Here is a 23,071-nt window from a genome sequence, read left to right as displayed (position 1 = left end):
TCTATAAAAGAGAAATACTAATTTAAACTACAAACACGCTTAATCACAATTTTTCATTTCTTGGAAATAAATACTCGACTCGCTCTTTTTTCTCATGTTTTTTTTTACAACTTTGATTGTTTTTACTGATTATTTCAATATTAACAATTATCCTTTAATGCGCAAAGCGATCACATACACGGACTGCTATCGATTATTGTATACACAGGTTACTTTATGTAGGCTTAATCGTATTTGTCGATAAAATTGACCTCATTTCACTCTATGGTGCAAACGCACGATCGCATTAACAACACAGGTGTAAGAATTTAATTTTTCAAGAAAAAAAAAAAAAAAATTAAATATACTAAATAAATTTCTAGTTTTCTTAAATATGAATTTTTTTTAAATTGTTTTTTTTTTTTTTTTTTGAGAATGAATCAACTTACAATTTTACACTGGCGTTATAGAGAACATAATTGTACTAATAAATATGCGTTCACACATTCTGAGCATAATTCAACTTTTATATTATTAAAATCTTGGCTAAAATTTCATTACACGCTGGCAATTGAACTAAGGAAATGAAATCGTAAAATGGCACAATTTTTTTAAATCAACTAAAAAATTAATAATATAAAAATGATTGAAAATATAATATTTTTTACAGAATCGAAAATTCTTGCGCCGTTCACGTTTTCATCATCCCAAAGTAAAAGCTCCCTTTTTTAAAAAGGTGCATTTAATAATAAAAAAAAAAGAAAAACTCCTTATACAGAGCTTTTCGTTTCAAGTCCTTTTCACTCTGTATTTTTTCTTTGCGTATTATATAATTATGTTACAGTGAATAATCAAAATTCAATAAAAAAAAAAATCAGTTTAAAATTATTTTCTTCCATTTGACGTTAAATATATATATATATATATTTATAAGAACTCTCGAATCTATATTATCGCATTTTTTTCCTACTCTTGAACTTGTTTGCTTAAAATTCAAGTGTCCTTCTCTAAGCGTATGCTAAACATAGTTTTCTTAATATTAATAATTAATAGTAATAGTAACATACGTTTACCACTAACGAACGTACAATATTTATTCTCTAGAATATATATTTAATATATTTCTCGTATATTTAATATTTATACCCTCGTATTTTTATATTAATATATACACATATAGTATATTGCTATGCAATTCAGCGTTTTTTTTTATTCCTTATGGTATATATAATATTTATTTATATAATATATCTTGAAACATTTTCATTTATAATTACATTCATAGTATGTATAACGTGCTCCTTATTGCTCTATGAGGTTTATTTCTGACAAAACAGAGATTGTTGCTTTTTTTCCGGATGAGAAAGAAAAAAAAGTTGACAAAACTTTCCATCCAGAATTACGTACATGTTTAGTTTTTTGTAGACTCCCGCGCTTCTATTTTAATTATAATAGCAGTAGGTTTGTGGGCCTTTATTTTAAAAATTGACTTTAATAATATATACCAGTATATTATTTGTAAAAATAAAAAAAACTTTGATTGTTTCTAGCACATTCGGCATTACCTATACGTTTTTTCACTTGCTTTTAAAAGCCATAATATGACAATTGTGAATTAGAAAGCTCATTATTATAATAAAATTATTTCATTCATCTTGGAACGTACTAATTAAATGTTTTTTTCAAACTTTGTCCCAATTGAAAATAGTTTTTAAAAATTTCAAGTTTTCAAGCTCAATAGATTTTTTTGAAAAAATTTCTACATTCGAAGAAACTTGCGGTATCAACGTATTAATAATTTTTTTTGCGTATTTACAATTGCAATTTTCATTTATAAAAAACCTATGAATGTTGATTAATGTGAAACGTTTGTCGTATAAAAATGTAAGAATAAATATATAGCAAAACGAAATAACAACTCAAGTCCATTGAACTTGGGTATTTAGCCATATTTATACTAAAATTGCGAATCTGGAACACACACAACTTTTGTCTATTATTTCAATCATTCCCTGTAGCTTTTTTTTGAGCACCCTACTCTCTATACAATAAAGAACCCTATAGTACATTTTTTTTAATGCTTCGTTTTGCACCATAATTATTGCACTAATGTAAACGGTTAAAGTACGTATTTCGTCGAGTCCTGGCATTGGTAGGTTTATAATATCTTATCACAAACCGCTCCTCTAATACCTCTCCAAACCTCCGTGCACCTGTAACAAATAAAAATCAATTGTTAATCATCAAATGTTTAAAAATAATTAATAAAAAAAAAAAATAGTAAAAACAAAATGTAGTTTTAAGACTGAAAAAAGTAGTAAAATTTGACAAAATTTCCAACAATTACAAATATAATTCTTCCAACATTCAAATTTTTTTAAATAAATTGTTTAAATAAAATTATTTAAAATTTTAATAATTTTATTTAAATACTAGCTGCGATACCCGTGGGCTTCGACGGGTTATTAGTTATTGTTATTCCTACTTATATATTAATAGCTATACGATACACGTCTTCGACATGTTTCTTAGTATTTTTAAAAAGTTTTCCATTTAGAGTATTGATTAGTATTTAACCAACTACATTTAAACTAATTTTCTTGATGCGATTATTAATATTAATTAATGAAGAAGAAAACGAAATTTTAAGGAAAGTAAAAAGATAATGTTTAGAATTTTTAAAATCGCCCAAAGTGTGAAAACCATCATGGCTTAATAACGGCCCAGTACTGGCAAAATACAAAAACTAATATAAATTATTACATTTTTTATTAATTAACTAATTAATTTATCATATTTATACGTCTTTTATTTCACTTTGCTACACTCTGACGCGTGAAGTCAAGAAAGCTTAATGGTTTTATAAGCTACACTATTTATCGATATTGTATGATATTATTATGGCGAGGTACGTCCCATAATATTGGCAATTGTATTTTGCCATCATAGCAGATACAAAATTTTTGCTATTAATGTGCCATTATACTGAGCCGAACAACATCCCAATATTCTGAAACTGAAATTACCAACGCGTTTATTCGACGAAAATTTTTACTTTAGCTAATTTCTTATTTTAATATTAACAGCCCTTTAAAAAAATTACGAAAGGGTCACGGATTTCCCGAAATTCCTGGAAATTCAACTAAATTATTGTTTCCTCGCCTCGCAAGCATTTTTTTCTCTTAATAATCAGAAGCCATTTAAAAAAATTGCAAGAGGATTCAAGGCGAGGAAAGTAGTGATTTTTATTTTTTTGTCACGGATTTCCCAAAAATCCCAGAATTCAGTTTTATCCAATACTTTCAATTACAACTTGCCATCATAGATAGAAAAGTCTATCCTATAGGATAAATATTCTTACAATAAGAAGAAAATTAGTATTGTAAGAATATTTCCCACTTAATTTAAGTGGGGAATATTCTTGGCGCATATTTAAAAAGTTTTTCTTAAAATTAGAATGTAATTTTTTCAGTGTTTTGCGACAGGCCCGTTTTGCAGTCTTGGAATTTCACACTTGGAGCTTATAAAAAACCATTTATTAGCTTTTTTCCGAGAAGCACCACCACCACGTGGCGAGGTAACCACTATTATTATAGTTGTTTTTGGCAAGTTTTTAAATCCCGTGCAGAAATTGACCCAACAGGGCCCTGACCCCGCATGAAACCGGGACCCGACCCGTTCCTTGTTTCACCCAGGTCTGGACCCGGCCAGGCCCCTGTCAAAATTTCTACTCGGCATTATTTTCCAAGAGCTTAGAAAAACTAAAGAAATTCTTGTTAATTAAATTTGATAAAAGATATGAAACATTTCTCCATTTCAGTATTACTAAATTATCTTGGATCATAATTTGTAAAAACAAAAAACATCTTATTTAATAAAAGTAATAAGTAGGTAAAATAAAAAAAATTAGATATTAATATTTTCAATTTTTATGGGTAAAAATATTTAAACTTTTAAATTTTAGATTTAAAATTCCCATTTTTTTCTATTTTTATGATAAAATTGAAATTAAAATTACCAAGAAAACAAATTAATTAATTAATTAGAAAATATCAATACCATCAACTTAATGCAAGAATTAATTAATATTTAACCCTGTGAGTAGCAGTGATACATTTAATTCATATGAACATTTTTTTGTTAACTTTTGCATAACTTTCTTGATTTTAAAAACTGAATATTGAAACAATTTTTTTGGTCCAATGAGGCAAATTTCTTGCTTTAAATACTGGTCTTTAACTAAAAAAAAGTTTAATAACTTTCCATAAAAAGCTTGTTTAAAAATCAAGAATCATCATTTTTGTAGAAAAAATTTGATCAGAAAAAACGAAAAAAATTTCAAAATACATCTTTTTTTGAAATTTTAGTATAGAAATGAGTTGTTTTTATCTAAAAAAAAGTGAGCTAAGGATAGTTTTGCATCCATTTTATAAAAAATAAAAATTTTTCATTTTTTTTATTTTTCAAATTTTTTGAAAAAATGTTGTAACTTTCGTTCAAGTTAATATTTTTTAATCGGATTTGGCTATGATTTTAAGTTACGTTAATACCTAATAGACTGCCAAGTTTCACTTTAATCGGTTAAACCATTTTGAAGTGATGCGCGAACAAAGTTTTGCATACAGACAGAGACAGACAGACAGAAATTTTTTTTTACATTTTTCAAATTCTCATGTCTCAAAACGAAAAAATATATAAAAATTTTCAAGCTTGGAGCATTGTACAGACAAAAGTCTGATTTTATTAATATAGTTAGATATACAAATTTTTCGCGTAACGGGTCGTGATTTAAATTTGTAATATATTATATTCCATATGTAAAATTTTGTATTGCAAATTCTACAAGAAATAAGAGTCTTCTTTTAGAAGATTTAGAGTTTTTTAAATTTCTGTAAATTCAAAGTTTATGAAAAAAATTAAAAGAAATTTAAGAATAATTCTTTTTAATATTTCCAAAGCTTATTTTTCTAGACACTAAAATTCTGTGAATTATCTTGTAAACTTTTAATAAAAATTTCCCCCGAATTTTCCTGTGGCAACTCTTTTATATAATCTCATTGTCAGAGAAGAACCAAATTGTTTATTAAGTGCAAATATTTCGCATATACTTGAATGTTTGTAAAAAAAATTGAAAGTGCAACTAATTTCTCCTCCTGATATTCATATAAAGTTCCTAATGTCTAAAGTTTTGACGAGAAAAAGTTTCTGCTCTTTATTCGCAAAAAGAAGCTCTGCAAATAAGAAAATCGGTGGGGAATTATTCACACATCAATAATAAGGGGTGCAAGTATTGCTATGGTCAGACCGCAGATACACTACTTAAAATACTTTTAATTCGTTATTATTTTACAGAAATGAAATAAATGGTCTATAATAGAGTATAGAGAATAATTTCTCTGAATATAAAATAATATCCCTCTGAATTCATTCTTTAAAAAGTTTCAACAAAATTTAGTATATACAGATTAAATAAATGTATAAAGTGAAGGCGAAAAAATGCGTATAAAAAGTTAATTGGCAAAGCATTATGATAAAAGCTGCCAAAGGCGCAGTCATCAGAGGCCGTTGATTGGTTGGAAAAGTAAAGTTGGCAGTATATATAAAATTGGTTGTTCTCCACTTTGGATAAAATTCCTAGGGCTTCGATTTCGGGTAAATATTACCAGTTCAGCGACGCTTTTTCTCTTTCGCTGTCTCCCCGCGTTTTCATCCTCATAAACAAAGTAATGACGCCAACGCGCGCGAAACCCAATTTCCAGGCTCGCGTTTTATATAGAGAATGCAGTTAGAATGTCCAACAATGTCGTATAAATCACAAAATCTATAATTTTCAAAGCTCCGCTCCGCTCTCTCTCTCTCTCGACTTGGACTTTGGCTAAACAATTGAACCAAAACTCTTTTTTTTTTTTTTTATTATCGTTCTACTCCGCGAATCTGTGTCTCCGGATTACAAGGACTATTTATAAAAAACGAGCTTAAAAACTTTTCGATATTGGGAATTGAAAATGATGTTTTGCCTCGACAGCGAAACTTTAAATTTTACTTAATCGCCAAATTGAAAGTTAAATGTTTATATCACGTATTCTGTCATTAATTATAATATACACTTTTAAAAGGTTTTTGCTCTAGTTTATTGGATTGCAAGTTTTTTTCTCGAAATAAATAAAATCAATCTTTATATGGTCAAAATAACAAACGTGATCCCTGCACAGTGTTTGTAACTATATAAACATGAAACGATTTTGTTTTATTAAATACATGAAATAGTATTTTGAAGAAAAAGTATGATCTACTTTTAATGAATTTCAACTATAGCTGGGAGGGGGTAAGTTGAGAAAAGCTCGATATTCAAATCAGGCTCCAAGTTATCTTTGCGAAGGATAATACTTGGCTATTCGTGCTTAATTTCGAAAACTATGATCTTTGTTTACCCAAGTGGTGGTGCATGCTTCAATAATCTTGCAAAGCAAAATTATTTTCATGAATAAATTTTACTCTTTCCTTCTCATTGCTATATAAAATATATAACAACATTATAACCCAAGGAGAAAATTATTTCAAGGTTATTTCCATCAGTTCAAAAATTACCCCTAATTTTTTTAAATTTTAATTAATTTAATTTAATTTTCTTTAATTTTTTTTTTTTTTTATTTTGGATTTAATAATGACATTAACCTTAATTAAACTTTTAATTTATTTAGAGAGTTGCTCCCTTTTGTATAATATTTTCATTCAAAAAATTACAAACGTAATCTAAAAATTGTTTGCTTTTTCGGTATCCTTTTTTTTTTTTTTTGTTTGAGGATTTGTACTACACTTTAATAAATAGTAAAATTTTTACAGAAATTTAATTATTTTCAATGTGATTTTAATAAAATTTTTTGAATGAATTCAATTATTTTCAAAAGTTTCAATCAATTTTTCTATAAGAATTTCAATTATTTTCAATAAAATTTTAATAAAATTTTTAAGAATAATTGAATTTTTCCAGGAATTTGATTAATGAGCTCCCGCGGGCAATAACTCGATCTGCGCTCGGACGCAAGCGCTAGTACCAGTCGGGGAGCATTGAGCGCCTCTGCGCCACTCACTGCCTCCCGACTGGTATATGTGCACATATACCAAACGCACGCGTATCGCGTAGACGCGTGCGTTTGGTATATGTGGAACCAGCATTAGAGAGTGCGTCCGAGCGCAGATCGAGTTATTGCCCGCGGGAGCTCAATTGTATTAAAAATAATTGAAATTCTATGATGGGTTTTATTATTTATGCGAAAATAATTAAATTATTGCAAAGAAATTTTTTTAAAAAAATGTGCGTAAATTGTAGAGTTTCTGTGCGAAATTTGTTAAATTTATTTATGAAAATAATTTAATGTTTGCTTAGAATTTTATCGTAATTTTTTTTTAATTAAATATTTGAATTCTTTTGAAAAATTTTATCAAATTTGTCGAATGAAATAATGAATTGAATTTTGAGAAACTTTTAATTATTCAAAAATTTATTAATTTTTGCATTTAAATTTCTAGTAAAAATTGATTTAAAAATGAATTTCAATAAACATTTTAGATAATTGAATATTAAAAGCATTATAGCGTGAATTTTTAGAAATAATTGAATTTTGAAAAAGGTTCAAATTAAAATCTTTGAAAATCTGACTTTTTAATACTTTTAACTTAACTACACGCTAAAAAAAGTTCTACTAAAGTCGTGTACCTAGTCGTGTACTTCGACGTATTAATAAAAATAATATCATTAAAGAATAAAAACAGAATTTTTCACACGAGTGATCACGAAAAGGAGGTTAGAAACTCTCAGTATTTGACAGATACTGTGTTGCTGCTGTAAGACACGGTAAATGTAGTTAACTGAACGAAAACATAATCACGCCTCTTCTGGACGGAATTGCAACTACTCGAGCGTTACAAAAATACTCGAACAAGCACAAACAAAGCTCTTTTTTGAACTGAACTGTCATTCGCAGTATTTTCGTAACTACGTACTAAAAAGAATAACTTTACATTGGCCTACGGAGAGACAAATAACGCCATTTTTATGATTGCGTTATGAAAAATTCTTTATGTAATTTATTTTTGAAATTAGCTGTTCCCCACATTAAAAATTTTTTTCCGTGTAACGTAAAATTGAATTGTAAACAAATGGATTTGAAAATTCTAAAAGAACTTTTTGAAAAATTATTAAAAAAATATTTGTTTTAAAGAAGAATTTTAGTTTAAACTTGTCTAAAAAATAAAAATTAGGAAAAAGTCAGAGAAAATGAAATTTTTCTGGCAAATATCTGATGGGGAGAAATATTTTAAAGTTTGCTATTTTAAAGGGTATCCTACACGGAGAAAACTATAGAGTATTCAACTATAACTATCATCTGGAGGGACAAACAGACTATATTTGAGAAAAAGTTTTTCGTAACATTCTCGGAGGGATAAATAGACACTCCAATGATTAATTTTTGACTCACTCGGAGGAAAAAGTTAACTATCCAGAGAATCAGGCTTAACACTCAAAACCTAACCCTCCAAGTTTGACTATCCGCAGTTTTCTCAGTGTAGAAAAGGCATATATACTCATTGAAAAATTGTAGACTATACTTCCACGTATCGCTTATTATCGTTATTTATTATCAACCACAGTAAACATATACCAACGAATTACCCACTTGACTGAGATTGCATTAATTTGCATAATCTCCTAGTACTTTTCCTTGGAATCAAACAATTCTTTTTACGTTTATTATATACCTTAAAAACCAATAAATAGTCGCCGAGAAATTCTTACTAATATTTATATTTTCTACTAAATTGCAATGCGAAACTAATTTTTCAATCTCAGATAAAAATAATTTTCATCTCTTAAAATTTGCAGAGAAATAAATAAATTTTTATTTTTTGCATCATCTTGCATGGAATCATGAATATGTTTCTCTTATATACTGGTAAATGGTAATATTGGCAAACTTGTCTAATGATAATCTTTCAATAAACGCGCGCAATTCTGATGGGGAAAAAGTGAAACTTTTATAATTCTCCCGCGTTTCACAAATATCGAAAGGTCCATTCACCGCCATAAAATCACTGACAATTTATTCAAATTCCAAACTAAGAACTCAAATTACGCTTATTCTAAAAAGTATTACAAAAGCTTATCCAATTTATATGGGAATTTCCAACGTGTGTTCAATTAGTGCAAACTAGATATATAGTTGAATCACGAAATAAGCCGTAATTAACAAACTCACTTTCTGCTAGTTAGCAATTAACAACGTAGATGTATGCGTAATTGTATCGAAATTATTATTTAGCCAACTAATTTTCAATAAAGTCTTTTGATAAAATTCTATTTATTGATTTTTATATTCAGTTCATTTTTTCAATGTATTAATTTAATTTTTTTTAAACTTTATTCGAAAAATATGAAATAAATATAAATTCATTACTTGCGGGTGTCTACCTATACTATTTTCGTTCAACAAAATTCCCGGCTTTGTCCTAATTTTTTCCCCGTTTTCTTCTCCTCAAATTTAAATTTATTTGATTTCGAATAAATAAATCTACAAATGGCTTCAAAAATTTTTATTAGAGTTTTTATGAATAATTAAATTCTTTTAACGAGTTTCTTTAAATTTTTTGAAAATAATTTTAATTAAAAATTTGGAAAATAATATTGAATTAAACAAAGAATTTTTTCAATTTTTGAAAATAATCTTGTCTGTTTATAATTATATAATTGAATATTTGATTAATTCAATTTTATTAAAATGTATATTGATACTAATTGAATTTCTGCAAAGAATTTTACTATTTATAAGGGATCGTCCAAATATAACAAAACACATTTTGGGGGGAGGGGGGTCAAGCTATTTGTTACGATAAGCAAAAAAAATATCGCTAATGTATGTAACAGTGTGTTACATGGGGGGGGGTCAAAATTTTCAAAAATTAGCGTTACGTAATATAATGGACGGCTAAAAGTAATTAAATCCTTCCAAAGAATGTTATTATTTATAAAAATAATTAAATGTTTGTGTAGAATTTTATTAAAATTTTTGAAAATAATTGAAATTTTGAGGAAAATTTAAAAAAAAAATTTAAACATGACTGAATTTCAAAGATTTAAATACATTCAAAGATTTTTATGTGAAACCTTTTCTAAATTCAATTATTTTTAAAAAAAAATCGTACTATAACGCTTATAATATTAAATTATTATTTAAATACAAAAATAAATAGTTTATTAAATAATTGAATTTTCTTAAAATGAAATGCTCAATGAATTTTATCCTCAAATTTTTAAATACATACTTGAATTCTTTTGACAAATTTTAATAAAATTTTTAAGAATATATGTAATTACATTTTTCGAGAAATCTGATTAAAATTGTATTAAAAATAATTGAAATTCTGCATCGAGTTTTACTATTTATAAAAATAATTGAATATATTGCGAAGAAATTTTTAAAAATAAAGTTATAATTACGGTGAATAACTTGCCTTGATTATTTTCGAAAAATTTCAATAAAATTCTTTAAAAGAATTTAAAGAAATTTCAATTATTTGTGTATAAAAATTCAATCATCTTGAAACAATAGAATTAGAAAATTTCAAAAATCTAATTTTTCAGAATTTTCAAATTTTATTAAAAAATTTTAAGTGTGTATACTTTTTAGGGTTCCGTACCCGGTAGGAACCCTATATTAAAACGGTTACGGAAAATGACCATGTATACCTCCCCTAGCGCTCACAGTTTTTCATCTAGAGAGCTAAAAATTGGTACACGTATGTATTTTCACACAGAGAGAGAAATTTATAGTAGTGGGTAACATAATTGTGGTTAGGGTGACCATCTTTAATGCTACGTATACAGACAGCTATCTAGATAGTCACCGTTACCATCAATATCATCAGGAGTAACATCTTGGTAGTACGGGGTAGCATAAATATATTTTTTTTAGCATCTGTGATGGTTGGCAGTAGCATGTACCCCCCCCCCCCCCTAGCGCACACAGTTTTTTACCTAGAAAGATGAAAATTGGTATGCATATGTATTTTCAAAAATGGATTACAGGAAAAATATAGCGAACATATTTGGTATTGATCTTCATAGTGTTTTCATCGAAAAACTCGAAAATTTTGAAAATTTCGAAAAAAATGCATGTACCCCCCCCCTGGCGCCCACAGTTTTTTATCTAAAGAGCTGAAAATTGTCATACTTATTCGTTTTTACGCATAGATTACAGGAAAAATATAGCGGAAGTGATTAGAATTGATCTTCATGGTGTTTTCATCGAAAAACTAAAATCTCTTTTTGCAAGCTCGAAAATTCTTTAACCCTTGCTGGTTCTCTCAATTCATAATCTAGTGGACTGTCGCTATACATTTTTATTTATTTTTTCGTGTAGATTTTAACAAGCATACAGAAAAAATTATTGGAATTCATCTTTATATTTTTTTTTGCGAAAAACTATAAAAAAAAATTTTCGTTTTAGAAAGAAAAGTGTGTACCCCCCCCCTTGGTTTTCACAATTCATGGCCTATTAGACTGCAGTTTTGCTTATTTTATGTACTTTCGTCTGTAGATTTCAGGAAAAATATAGCGAACCCGATTGACAAACATATTTGCGAACTAGGAGGGAAAGAAATTAAATCTTTTCGAAAAAATTGCAAAAAATGCCCATGTCTTCCCCCCCACCCCTTTTTTTAAAAGTTTTAAACGAGGGTACGGAACCCTAGGTTTTAGTACGAGTTCTACGCGCACTTGTCCGGTTTTTTAAATTAACTAATAAAAATTTTAATTATAAATATTTGCACAAAGAAACATGAATACATTAGAATGTGACTCTTTATAAAATTCAATTATTATATTAAAATACTTTGAAAATTCAATTTGTTATCTCAAGGTTTTAATGAAACTCTTTAACAAATTTAATTTTTTTTTCAGTTGAATTTCACAAAATTTCTATTAATTCGATAATTTTTTAAAAATTTATTTACATACTAAAGTTGGATCAGTGACTGATTTTTTACTATCAAATTAATTATTTTTAACTAATTTAAATTTAGAGAACAGTATAAATATCTATAAAAAAATTGAAATAAAAAGCGATTTTTTAAAAAGAAATTAAAATAATAAAACTTTCTTTAATTTGGTGAAAAAATTGCCAACTGACATAAAATTCCTAGCTTATTCCCGGTTTTTCCCAGTCAAATTAAATTCCTGGCTATTTTCCGGTTTTCCCGGCTATTTGACGATTATTAGACACTATAAAGTAGGAGGAATTTAAAGATGGGCAAAATTTTCTTTTCAGTAACTAATAATGAGACACACAAAAGCAAATGAAAATAAGGGTTGATTCAAGATACAAAACATTCAACTTTTTTCTAAATATATCTGCGAAATCAACATCTCACTTGAAACACATTTTATTTTAATTTGAAAAATTTTTCTAAAATAAATACAGCAATAGCTGAAGAATTTGCTTTATATGCCACTAAAAGCTGGATGTGAAGAATATTTAATCTAGTTTTTCCACAAGTGTAAAGTATGAAATAAACTACAGTTTATTAAGAATATAAAACTCGATCGCGCGAGTAGGTTTTATACGTGATTTGAAGATTCACGTTAATATGTAATCGCAATAAAAACGTCGATTTTTTTTTTTTTTGAAATCAATGATTAATGTAACAGGTAAAACAGAAATGCGGTTAAAGGAGCGAGACACGAATGCGATTACTGTTTTACATCCTGATCTAAAGTGCCAAGTAAAGGTGAAGGCAAACAGGTACGGAGACATGAGACTCAACTGCACGTCAGGTTAAGTTGGGACTTTGGATTGGCGTGAAAAATGCAACGCAGAAACGTCATCGCAGTGACAAAATGGGAGTGGCGAAAAATGTAGTTATTAATTCCTTCATTACGTCAAATTACATTAGTTTATTATAATGAACGGAAACTATCGTTTTAACCATTTGCTACACTGAAAAAGAAATTTAATTGATTCAATTAACCGATTAATTGACTATTATCCATTAAATATTTAATTGAATCAAATAATATTTTTATTGTAGCTGTCAATTGAATGGTATTTGATTTAAATACTGAAATTATTGGTTCAAATACCATTCAATTGACAGCTACAATCAAAATATTATTTGATTCAAGTAAATATTTAATTGATAATAGTCAATTAAATATTTACTTGAATCAATTAATTTTTTTTTCAGTGTAGCTAATATATGTATACAACTCAAGAATTTTTTTTTTATCCCTCGAATCAATTTAAATAATAGGGGATTTTAATAGAAAAAACAAATATTGTACATTTCTATAGACTAGAATAGTTTCAAATAATGAAAATTAAAAATATCCTCCTAAAAAAGAAAACAAGAAATCGTTATTTTTGCCCGATTAAACGGATTATTGGACCTTGTAAAGAAAATTTTTACTTCGTAAAATATGGTAAATCTTTTTGCACCACTTGACAAATGTGCTTCTGCTTTATATCGTTCAGGAATTTAGTTTGCAAGAATACTAAAACTTTATATTCCTTTTATTTGAAAGTCACGTCAAAAAAGTTTTTATACTTTTAGAAATAGAAAAACTTGATAGTAAAACTACAGACAAAAATTAGGTGTTTTTTTTCTAATTTATTTGTTTTATATTTTTCGAAACAAAAACAAATCTTTTTTTCTTTGTGTGTGTGTGATGATTAACTTTGAGAAACATTTCAGCTCAAGTTTCAAATTTCAAATTGATTTTTCCAATCATTAATATCCATTACAAAGATTGAAATATTGCGACAAAGATGCCAGCAAAACTATTTTTAGTGTGGCGATGGAGAATAGCGAAAAAGGTTTTGAATTTAGTATAAAAAATTACATGGCGCGAGCAGTGGCATAAAATCCAGTGGTGTCAAACTGCTTTTGAATTGGTGTATTTTTGCAAATGTATACGAGTAAAAATTCGTTGTCGATTGAATTAACGCTGAGTTACGTATATCACCAAACTTCTCATCGTGCAACACTCGAAATGGATAATATTTATTGTACTCGCGTTTGGTTGCGATTCGATTCGGGCAAAAAAAATATATATTCGTATATTGCTGGAAATTACGATATCACCCACGCCTGTACATTCTTGGCACGTGCAACATCGCCCATATTTATCTGTCCCACGTGCACTTTACCAGCCAACCAGATGATTTTCACACGCTCTAGTCCTTTGAAATTTCAGATTCATTAAAAATTTATTACAACAATTTTCGGATTATATTTAATGTTGAAATTTAGATGTACTCTGATTTTTTTCTAATTATTATATTTTAGAGCAAGTTTTTAAAATCCGATAAATTTGTATTTTCTTATTTTTTCAGAAATTGAAACAAATGACTTTAACCACTAATTTTAAGAGAGAAAATTTTCAAGAATTTATTTCTATTACAATTTTTTTTTATGTAAAATATGTAAAGAATTCACTCTAAAAATTATTAAATACTGAAAGAAATGTTCTAATACATTCAAAGACTTATTTAATTTGAAACCTTTTCAAGATTCAATTATTTCTAAAAATTGTCCCTATAATTCTGTTAACATTCAATTATGATCTGAAATTTTTATTGAAATTCATTTTTAAATCAATTTTTTTATTAGAAAATTCTACGAGAATTCAATTATATATACAAATTTTATAAAAAATTTGTAAATAATTGAATTCCTGTGAAATTTTTATTATTTATGAAAATAATTAAATTTTTATGAATAATTTTACCATAATTTTTTAAATAGGTAATTTAAATTATTTGGAAAATTTTATTAAAATAGTTGATAATGAAAATAATTGAATTCAGAAAAAGTTTTGAAATAATTTAAAGTTTGACAAGAATTGTGTTAAAATTTTTTTAAATACTTGAATTTCAGAGAAGAATTTTTTTATTTGCGGATAATTAAATTTTTAACGAGAGATTAACTTTCTTCATAACATTTTAATTACAATTTTTCAAAAGACAAATTTTTTCATAATTTACAAATTAAATTACATTCAAAACTTGAATAATTTTTGTTAAACAAATATTTAAATATATATATAGTAATGATGCTATCACTCGGTCGATAAATCGATCACTCCGAGTCAGGATTTAGAATCAGTCAGAATCCTGACTCGGAGTGATCGATTTTTTTCATCATCTTAATAAATATTTAAATACTTATTAATTTTTATGACAATTAAAATTTTCAAAAATTTCAGTTTAAAAAACTTGAAATTTAATTATTTCTAAAAAAAATTACATTACAATGCTTTTAATATTCAATATTATTATTATTATCTTAAACTTGAACTGAAATTCAATTTTAATTCAATTCGACGAAAGTTCTACGAGAATTGAATTATTTAAATACGAAAATAAATAATTTATTGAATTACTGAATACTTGTTCAAATTCAATTCTCATAAAGAGCTTTATAAAAAAAATTTTTTTTCAAATAATTGAATTTCTTCGAAGAACTTTAATAAAATTTTCAAGAAAATTGCATTTTTCGAAAAATTCATTTAAAATTGTATTATAAATAATTGAAATTAAATTAATTAAATAATTGAATTCCTGTAAAAATTTTATTATTTATGAAATTAATAGACAAAAATTATTTTAAAAAAATAAAATTTGTAAAAATGCAAATTGAATATTTTCTTCAAAGAAAATGAGGTAAATAATTTTTAGACTCTGACTCTGAACGAAAAGGTTATTCACATTTCGATGTAATAGAAAATAATAACCATTTCTATAAAATAATTAATTAAAAAAATTATTATTTTTAATAATAATAATAAATAAAATAATTATTAAATAAATAAATTTATTATTTAATAAAATTTAATAAAAATTTTTTTTTTTATTATTGGTTTTTTAATGGCAGCCAATAATGATTTGCCAATTATTGGCATCGGCGTGGACATCCCACGATTTTACTATTAGTGGTCCATTATTGGGTGCCAATAATAAACCTAAAGAAAACCAATGGCTTCCAATATTGGGCCATTAATGCACCAATGGTAGACTGATGGCTATTTCCCATTGGGTAATTAAATTCTTTTGACGAATTTTAATAAAAATTTTAAGAATAATTACATTTTTCGAGAAATTTGATTAAAATTGTATCAAAAGTAATTGAAATTCTATTACATGTTTTATTATTTATGAGAATAATAATTGATTTACTAAAAAGAATTTTATTATTTATGAAAATAATTGAATTATTGCGAAGAAATTTTTTTTAAAAATTTGTAAATAATTGGATTCCTCTGAAATTTTTATTATTTTTATAAAATTTTTTTTTGCAGAATAAATTTATCAGCTTTTGAAACCTTGCTCCTCAAATATAACAAATAAGAGAAGATGGAATTTTGTTCAAATACGCAGATTCTTTAAAATATATAGCAGAAAAATAAAATCTTTTTATTATCGCTCTAATAAAAGGAAATTCTCTGTTAACGCCGATTTTAATTAATTTCAGAACCTAAAAACGTTAACCTACCATAAAAAAACTTGTTTAAAGTTCCAGAAAATTAAAATTTATGTAATTCTTCTTGAGACATGCAATTCAGAGCTTTAATTCACCAAGAGCTAGATTTTTTCCACCTTCAAAAGAATTATTAGACAAAAAAAAGTAAATTTAAACCATTTTTCATAAAATTTGAAAGTTTCTTCCAAGGGGAAATTTTCTCTTAATTAAAAAAAGCTGAAAATTATTTAATGAAATCTTTACTTTTAGGAAAAATATGAATTTCTTTCATTTATAAATCATTAGTTTACATATATTATGAGGGGTTTCTATTTCCATTATGATTATAAAATGCGAAATAAAATGATTATTTAGAGAAAGAGAAAAAAAGTTGTTCGTCTAATTGAGTTATCTTTCATAAATCGGAATTCCCGAATAAAGTTCGGCAAACGGTAATTGAGACCGGTAAGATAAATGAGTACAATTTTCTTGGTTCGTAAAACGCCTAATGAACGACATTGCAATGCGAACGTTGCCGAATAGAACGGATTTACCCTTACAAGTCCAGAGCTACAGTACGTGGTATCGTACTTAAAGATACGTGGCAATTCCAGTCTCTCAGATAGGAAGATAAGGAATGGCAAGAAGGGGTGGGAAGAATACATGTGTGTCACATGCAAGCAAGTGCAGGTCACACATCGCATCGTACGAGGGTGGGGGTGGCCACGTGGCGCCGCGACGCGCCACCCTGGCGCCAAAGGCGCGCGCCCCGATTGCCACCGAGCTAAGTTTCACTCAGTTTCTCTCAGTTTCTCTTCAACCCCCAAACGGTCGAACCACAGACATTTTATTCTTTATAAAACTCTTCTCAAAACTCCTTCATTCTTCATACTTTTTCATATTTTTCATATTCTCCAACAAAAGTGTCAAAAAAATAAATTCATGTTCCTGCCCTATATTCAAATGTCACCCAAAAAAAAATTTTTTAATTACAACAAAAAGGAATGTAATTTGTCAGACAACGATTATCATTTCTTATATTACAACCAACGTTTTCCTTATTCTCTTCCCTCCTTTTTTTTCATTCTTCACAGTTTTCTTATATTCTCTTTGAGATATTGCTTTTTTCTTTTCCAAGTAACCTTTCGTTGACCGCCCCTCGAGGCAAAAACTTTCGGACTTATGACTCGCGTATTAAGAACACGAGAAACCCAGCCGTTAACTACCCATGACACGCCAAGCTAATTCTCAAATTGCCCAAAAAGATCTAAAGTGTCTATTAATTCTCCGAGTCCAAGTTTTTTTTTTTTTTTTTTTTTTTTTTTGAAGGGTAATTTGAGAAATAGAAGTGCTCATTCCGCACTGGTATAAGTAAAGCTGCTTTCGAAAATATAACAAAAGTGCCGATTATAAAATTTTAAAAGTCTCTCTTCTTTTCTAATGGCACAAAGTTTTCAGGAGGAACAAAATCGTAAATTTTTAACATGAGCTTTAAAACTTTAGGAGATAATTGTTATTTTCATAATTATCATAAAGATATGAACAATTTTCTTTTTCGAATTAAGGGGGTAAACAAATAAATTTGGAAAATTTAGTTTGGTAGAATTATTTAATAATATTCTTTATTTTTTTATTTTTAAGCTTACAAGTAAATAATGGTCAATTTTTGGACACTCATTGGAGAAATTCAATTATTTTCAAAAAGTAATAAAATTGTTCTCCAAAATTCAATTATGTTTAATAATTTTAAAATATTGGCGAAAAAATTTCAATTATTTTTAGAAATAACTAAAATATGCTCTAAAATTCAACTATGATCAAAATTTTTTCAAAATTCTCGTCAAAATTTCAATTACCTTTAAAAATAATATTAAAATCTTCAAAATTCAAAAATTTTTTTTAAAATTCTCGTCATAGTTAACTTTTCCCTCCGAGTTAGTCAAATTAATCATCGGAGTGTCTATTTATCCCTCCGAGATTGTTACGAAAAACTTTTCCTCAAATATAGTCTGTTTGTCCATCCAGATAGTTAGTTGAATACTCTAGTTTTCTCCGTGTATAAATTGATTGATATTTTTCTTTATATCAATATTATAAGACTCTGAGGGACTTTATAAAAAAAACGGTTATGAATTCATAACTTTTTACTCTCTAAATTTGAATTAGTAAAAATTTTTACTAATTCGAATCAGTGACTGACTTTTTGCTTTTGAATTAGTAAATTTTACTGATAAATAGTATTTTCTACTAATGTAATAGTAAAGTTTACTAATTCGAAAGCAAAAAGTCAGTCACTAATTCGAATTAGTAAGTAGTTTTACTAATTCAAATTTAGAGAGTATTGTAATTTTATTTATTTAAATATGTAGTGGCGGTGGTGAGGAGTTGTTTCTTAACTCAAAAAAAAAAAAAATTAAACATGCTTTACCACAATGTTTTCTCTTGAAAAGGATGGTGGCTACCATCGAAACGTCGAGACAATTATATTAATAATAAATATGTTGACAAACTTGTAAATTGTCTTCAAAATTTTTTAATGGAAAATTTGGATTTTTTGGCCTAAACCTCAAAACAAAAATAATATAAAAGACATTATAAGGGTCATTCATGATATTTTTTACAATAATTGAATAATCAGTTATAATTTAAATATATTATACTATTTGAAAAAGTGTCAGATTCTGCTGGGCATTTTGGGACAATCATGTTGTATTTTCCTCAAACAGTTAAGGGGTTAAAAAGTTTATCAACTCCAGTTAATATGGACTAAAAATGTTCAATAATAAATAATAATTTTTTTTTACAGGAATTCAATAATTTTCATAAATAATAAAATTTATTGCAGAATTTCAATTAAAATTGTATAAAAAATAATTGAAATTCGGCGTCGAGTTTTATTATTTATGAAAATAATTAAATTTTTCCAAGAATTTTATAAAAAAAATTGTAGATTTAGATGCAAACAATTATTCTTCATGAGAATTCAATTTTAAGAAACATTCAATTACTCAATAAAGTATTTATTTTTGTATTTAATTAATTTAATTCTTAGAATTACAATTAAAGAAATTCGTAAATATGTAAATGTAATGGAACATTTTTTAAGAGTATCTAATTATTGTTAGAGTAAAAAATCAAAATATTTAGCGTTGGGAAAAAAGTAAAAATTTTGTCTGGAAATGAGGGAGAAAGAAAATTAAATTTTTGTGAAAACTCTGTGAAACATATTAATGGATCATATTAAACAAAAGAAAAAATGTTTGGGAGCGTCGTGCAGCATTAAATTATGGAATTATGAAAATTATGGAAATTATTATTTTGGAACTTTTCCTCTTTGGAACTTTTTTAAATTGGACATTTTGTATATTGGAACTTTTTCATATTGGAACTTTTGTATTGGAACTTCTGGTTTGGAACTTTTAAATTGGAACTTTTGTCCTACAATCCTTGAAATTCATTGTTGTTGTCCATAATTACCGTGTGCACTAGAAATATTTATTGCTCCACCGTTCAAATCACAATTGACATTATGCGAAAAACTTTTTCCATCCGAAAGTATAAATCTTTTGATATCTAGAACACAGAGCATTGAAAATGATGAAATTTAAAGTTGTAACTGTCTGTAAAATGGATATCTTGAGCGATAAGCGTTCTGGAAAATGGACGTTGGAAAACGAAGGTTAACGTGAGATAAGGCGGGTCATAACCGACCACTACTACTTAAGACAGGTCCCGTTATTCGATTGGACCAAGAAAGGAGAGAGAGAGAGAGAGAGGAGAGGAGAGTATTGGGAAGAATAAAAAGGGACAAAAGTAAGGAGAGGAAATCCAGAAGCTGCCGAATTGTAGACGAAGGCTAGCAGATCTGGTGGCGCGAGTTTCGCGGGTTACGTCAGCATGTTTCAGTTCAACCGAGTCTCAAACTTTTCCCCTGGCGACAAGATATTTCAAGTGGTCGCTACTCGGTCGCTCACAGAAACCAGCGATCGTCCCGCGTTGAAATATTGGACGGCTCTTTCTTGCAGCCGCATATTCTTTCCTCAGCTCTTTCTTTTTCTTCGAGAATTTTTCCCCCTTTTATTCTTCCCATTCCTTCTTCAACTCCCAAAGATTCCCCGGGAACGACCCCTTCCTTTTATATATATATATATGTATACATTTCTCGGTACGTTCCATTTTCGGCGAAAAATTCAAGTCACTGTATATGTAATTTCCATTTTATTCTTAGGTGTGTGTTTACTCTCAAACACACTTGATTTTTAATGATTTCTCTTTCTCACATTTAGTGAATGAAATTTGCAAAATTAGGTTATTTGACAGGTGAACTTTAAAATCATTTTTTATATAATATTTCTTATTAATAATTGTTTCTATCAATTTATAATAATAAAACAATTCATTCTTAATAAATTCTTATAATTTCTATACGTTTTTATAGTAAATTATGTGTTTTCTTTAATATTTTCTAATAGATGAAAATGTGACAGTTTTTACGACTTTATATACTTTAGATGCTTATTTTACAATAAATATAAAAAATATTAAAAAAATTCTTTTTGTTCGGTGATCCTAATATCTTTAACATCATTCCTGCAAAATATTATATTTTTTTAAAATTAGTCAGCAATGACTTTAGTCGAAATATAATGGAATGACTCTATAATTTTTTTCGATGAATTTAATTAATATTTTATTGAAAATAATTCAATTCTTGTAGAAAATTTTATTACAATTTTTGAAAACAATTGAAATGGTGTAAGAAATTTTTTTATTAAAATTGCATTGAAAATAATTAAATTCCCGACCGACAGATTAGCTCAGTCGGATAAATGCCTCGATCGGCGGACGCTTAGGACCAAGGGTACTTGGTTCGCGCCCATTAGCCTGGGATTTTTCCGGCACGTGAGATAATCTGAGCGGGAGATTTCAACGTCGAGGACTTGGTTGTGTAATATTCGAGACTTGAAATTTATACATCCAAGACTATTGGTGTCGATAAATCGGCTGTACTCAGTTAAGGTTTTCCGTAGTTTTCCTTGACTATATGGCTAGAGAGGGCCATGTGAATACGAGTACTTTTATTAAAAACCGGCTACGGACCGCAAAATAGGGGGAATTTTGAAATCTGGGTAAATTATTTGGAGAATATAACAAGGGGGTTGTCAATATTATATGTAAAAACCCAAATGGGGTATACATGAAGAACAATAATAAAAATAATTCATTTCCCTTAAAGTACCAATTTTATAAAAACTTTTTTCCTTCTTTCAAAAAAAAAATTTAATAAAAGTTGTATTTTAAATAAATGAATCTATACTGTAAAAAATTTTATTATTTATATAGATAATTGAATTATTGCAAAGAAATATTTATAAAAAATTTGTATATAATTGAATGAGAATAATCAAATGTTTGCAAAGAATTTTATCAACATTTTTTAAAAATATTTCAATTCTTTTTGAAAATTTTATTAAAATAAAATGAAAATAATTGAATAAATAATTGAAATTTTGACAAGAATTGCATAAACATTTTTGTACATAATTGAATTTCAGAAAAGAATTTTGTTATTTATAAAGATAATAATTGAATTTTTGACGAAAATTTTTTAAAAAGTTTTTGAACATGATTGAATTTCTCCAAAAAAATTTTTTTTAATTTAATAAAATAATAAAAATAATTTTTAGTGAATATTATTAGGTTGTAATAATGATTCACATAATATATCTAGAGTTTTCACTGCGAGAGAAATTTTTTGGGAGATGTGAAGCGTCACATATATAAAATTCAGCTCCAAATTTCTAGAAAAATGAATTTGATTATTTCAAATTATCTCTTTCGTTCTTTCTTTAAAATTGTTGAAATGAAAATAAAAATGTTCTTAAATGGAAATATCAAGTTGCGCCAAACACTATTCCTCACTTCTCATAAGGTATTAAGAGTTAATTTTTGGACGCTTGGAAACTGTATTTTTCAATTGAAGAGAATATTCTCGGAAAACTTTATTCATTGTACTTAGTTCTTCTTCCTTTTTGATCCTGAAAACCGAAAAGTCGAAAGAGAGGGAATCGAAGAGTATTATTGTCAACTAACGAGCGATAAGTCACAGTCGCTGAAAACTTGACTCTTTGGTCCAAAGAAGAAGCTTTGCTTTGTCTTCTATATAGGCCGTGTGATAGCGACGAAAGTCGAGAGGAAAGGAAAGGAAGAGACGTTGGGGGTGGAAACTAAAATTGTCACCCTTGACAGATCTACGACCTACGTTTCTCTGATAAATTCAATTAAATAATTATCCCCCCGAGAGGAGTGAAGCCATTTCTGAAGTTTATAGCCGGTCTCAGATCAAGCAAGGCGGTCTGTCTTAATATAAAGTGAGTCGGTAAGTTTGGAACAGCCAACAGCAGCTAACTTATAATGCGATTTGTTTAATCGGCGCCAACTACTTTACTCTGCCAGTCGTTGTCCCTGATAGGGTCGAAAAAGACTAGGGGATTTACTTTCTTTCCTTCTCTCGTGTTCTGTTTTTCGACTATTTTATTCAACCCCTCCCAATGACCTCTCAATTACAATCCCCCCCACA

The 23,071-nt window shown here is 27.5% G+C and overlaps 1 protein-coding gene across 2 annotated transcripts in view; it reads right to left on the bottom strand.

Annotated features, from left to right (window-relative positions):
- Positions 1-367: 367 nt before the first annotated feature.
- LOC122500175 (forkhead box protein O-like) overlaps positions 368-23,071 on the bottom strand; it is a 155,309-nt gene continuing 132,605 nt past the window's right edge. For both annotated transcript variants that reach the window (XM_043608962.1, XM_043608963.1), the window contains exon 8: positions 368-2,192. The gene's annotated coding sequence lies outside the window, so the exon portion shown is untranslated. The remainder of the gene's footprint in view (positions 2,193-23,071) is intronic.

Source organism: Leptopilina heterotoma, unplaced genomic scaffold, assembly GCF_015476425.1.
Source record: "Leptopilina heterotoma isolate Lh14 unplaced genomic scaffold, ASM1547642v1 Lhet_182, whole genome shotgun sequence".
NCBI lineage: Eukaryota > Metazoa > Arthropoda > Insecta > Hymenoptera > Figitidae > Leptopilina > Leptopilina heterotoma.
The sequence above is the reverse complement of the archived record's forward strand: the minus strand, read 5'-3'. Positions and strand labels throughout refer to the sequence as shown.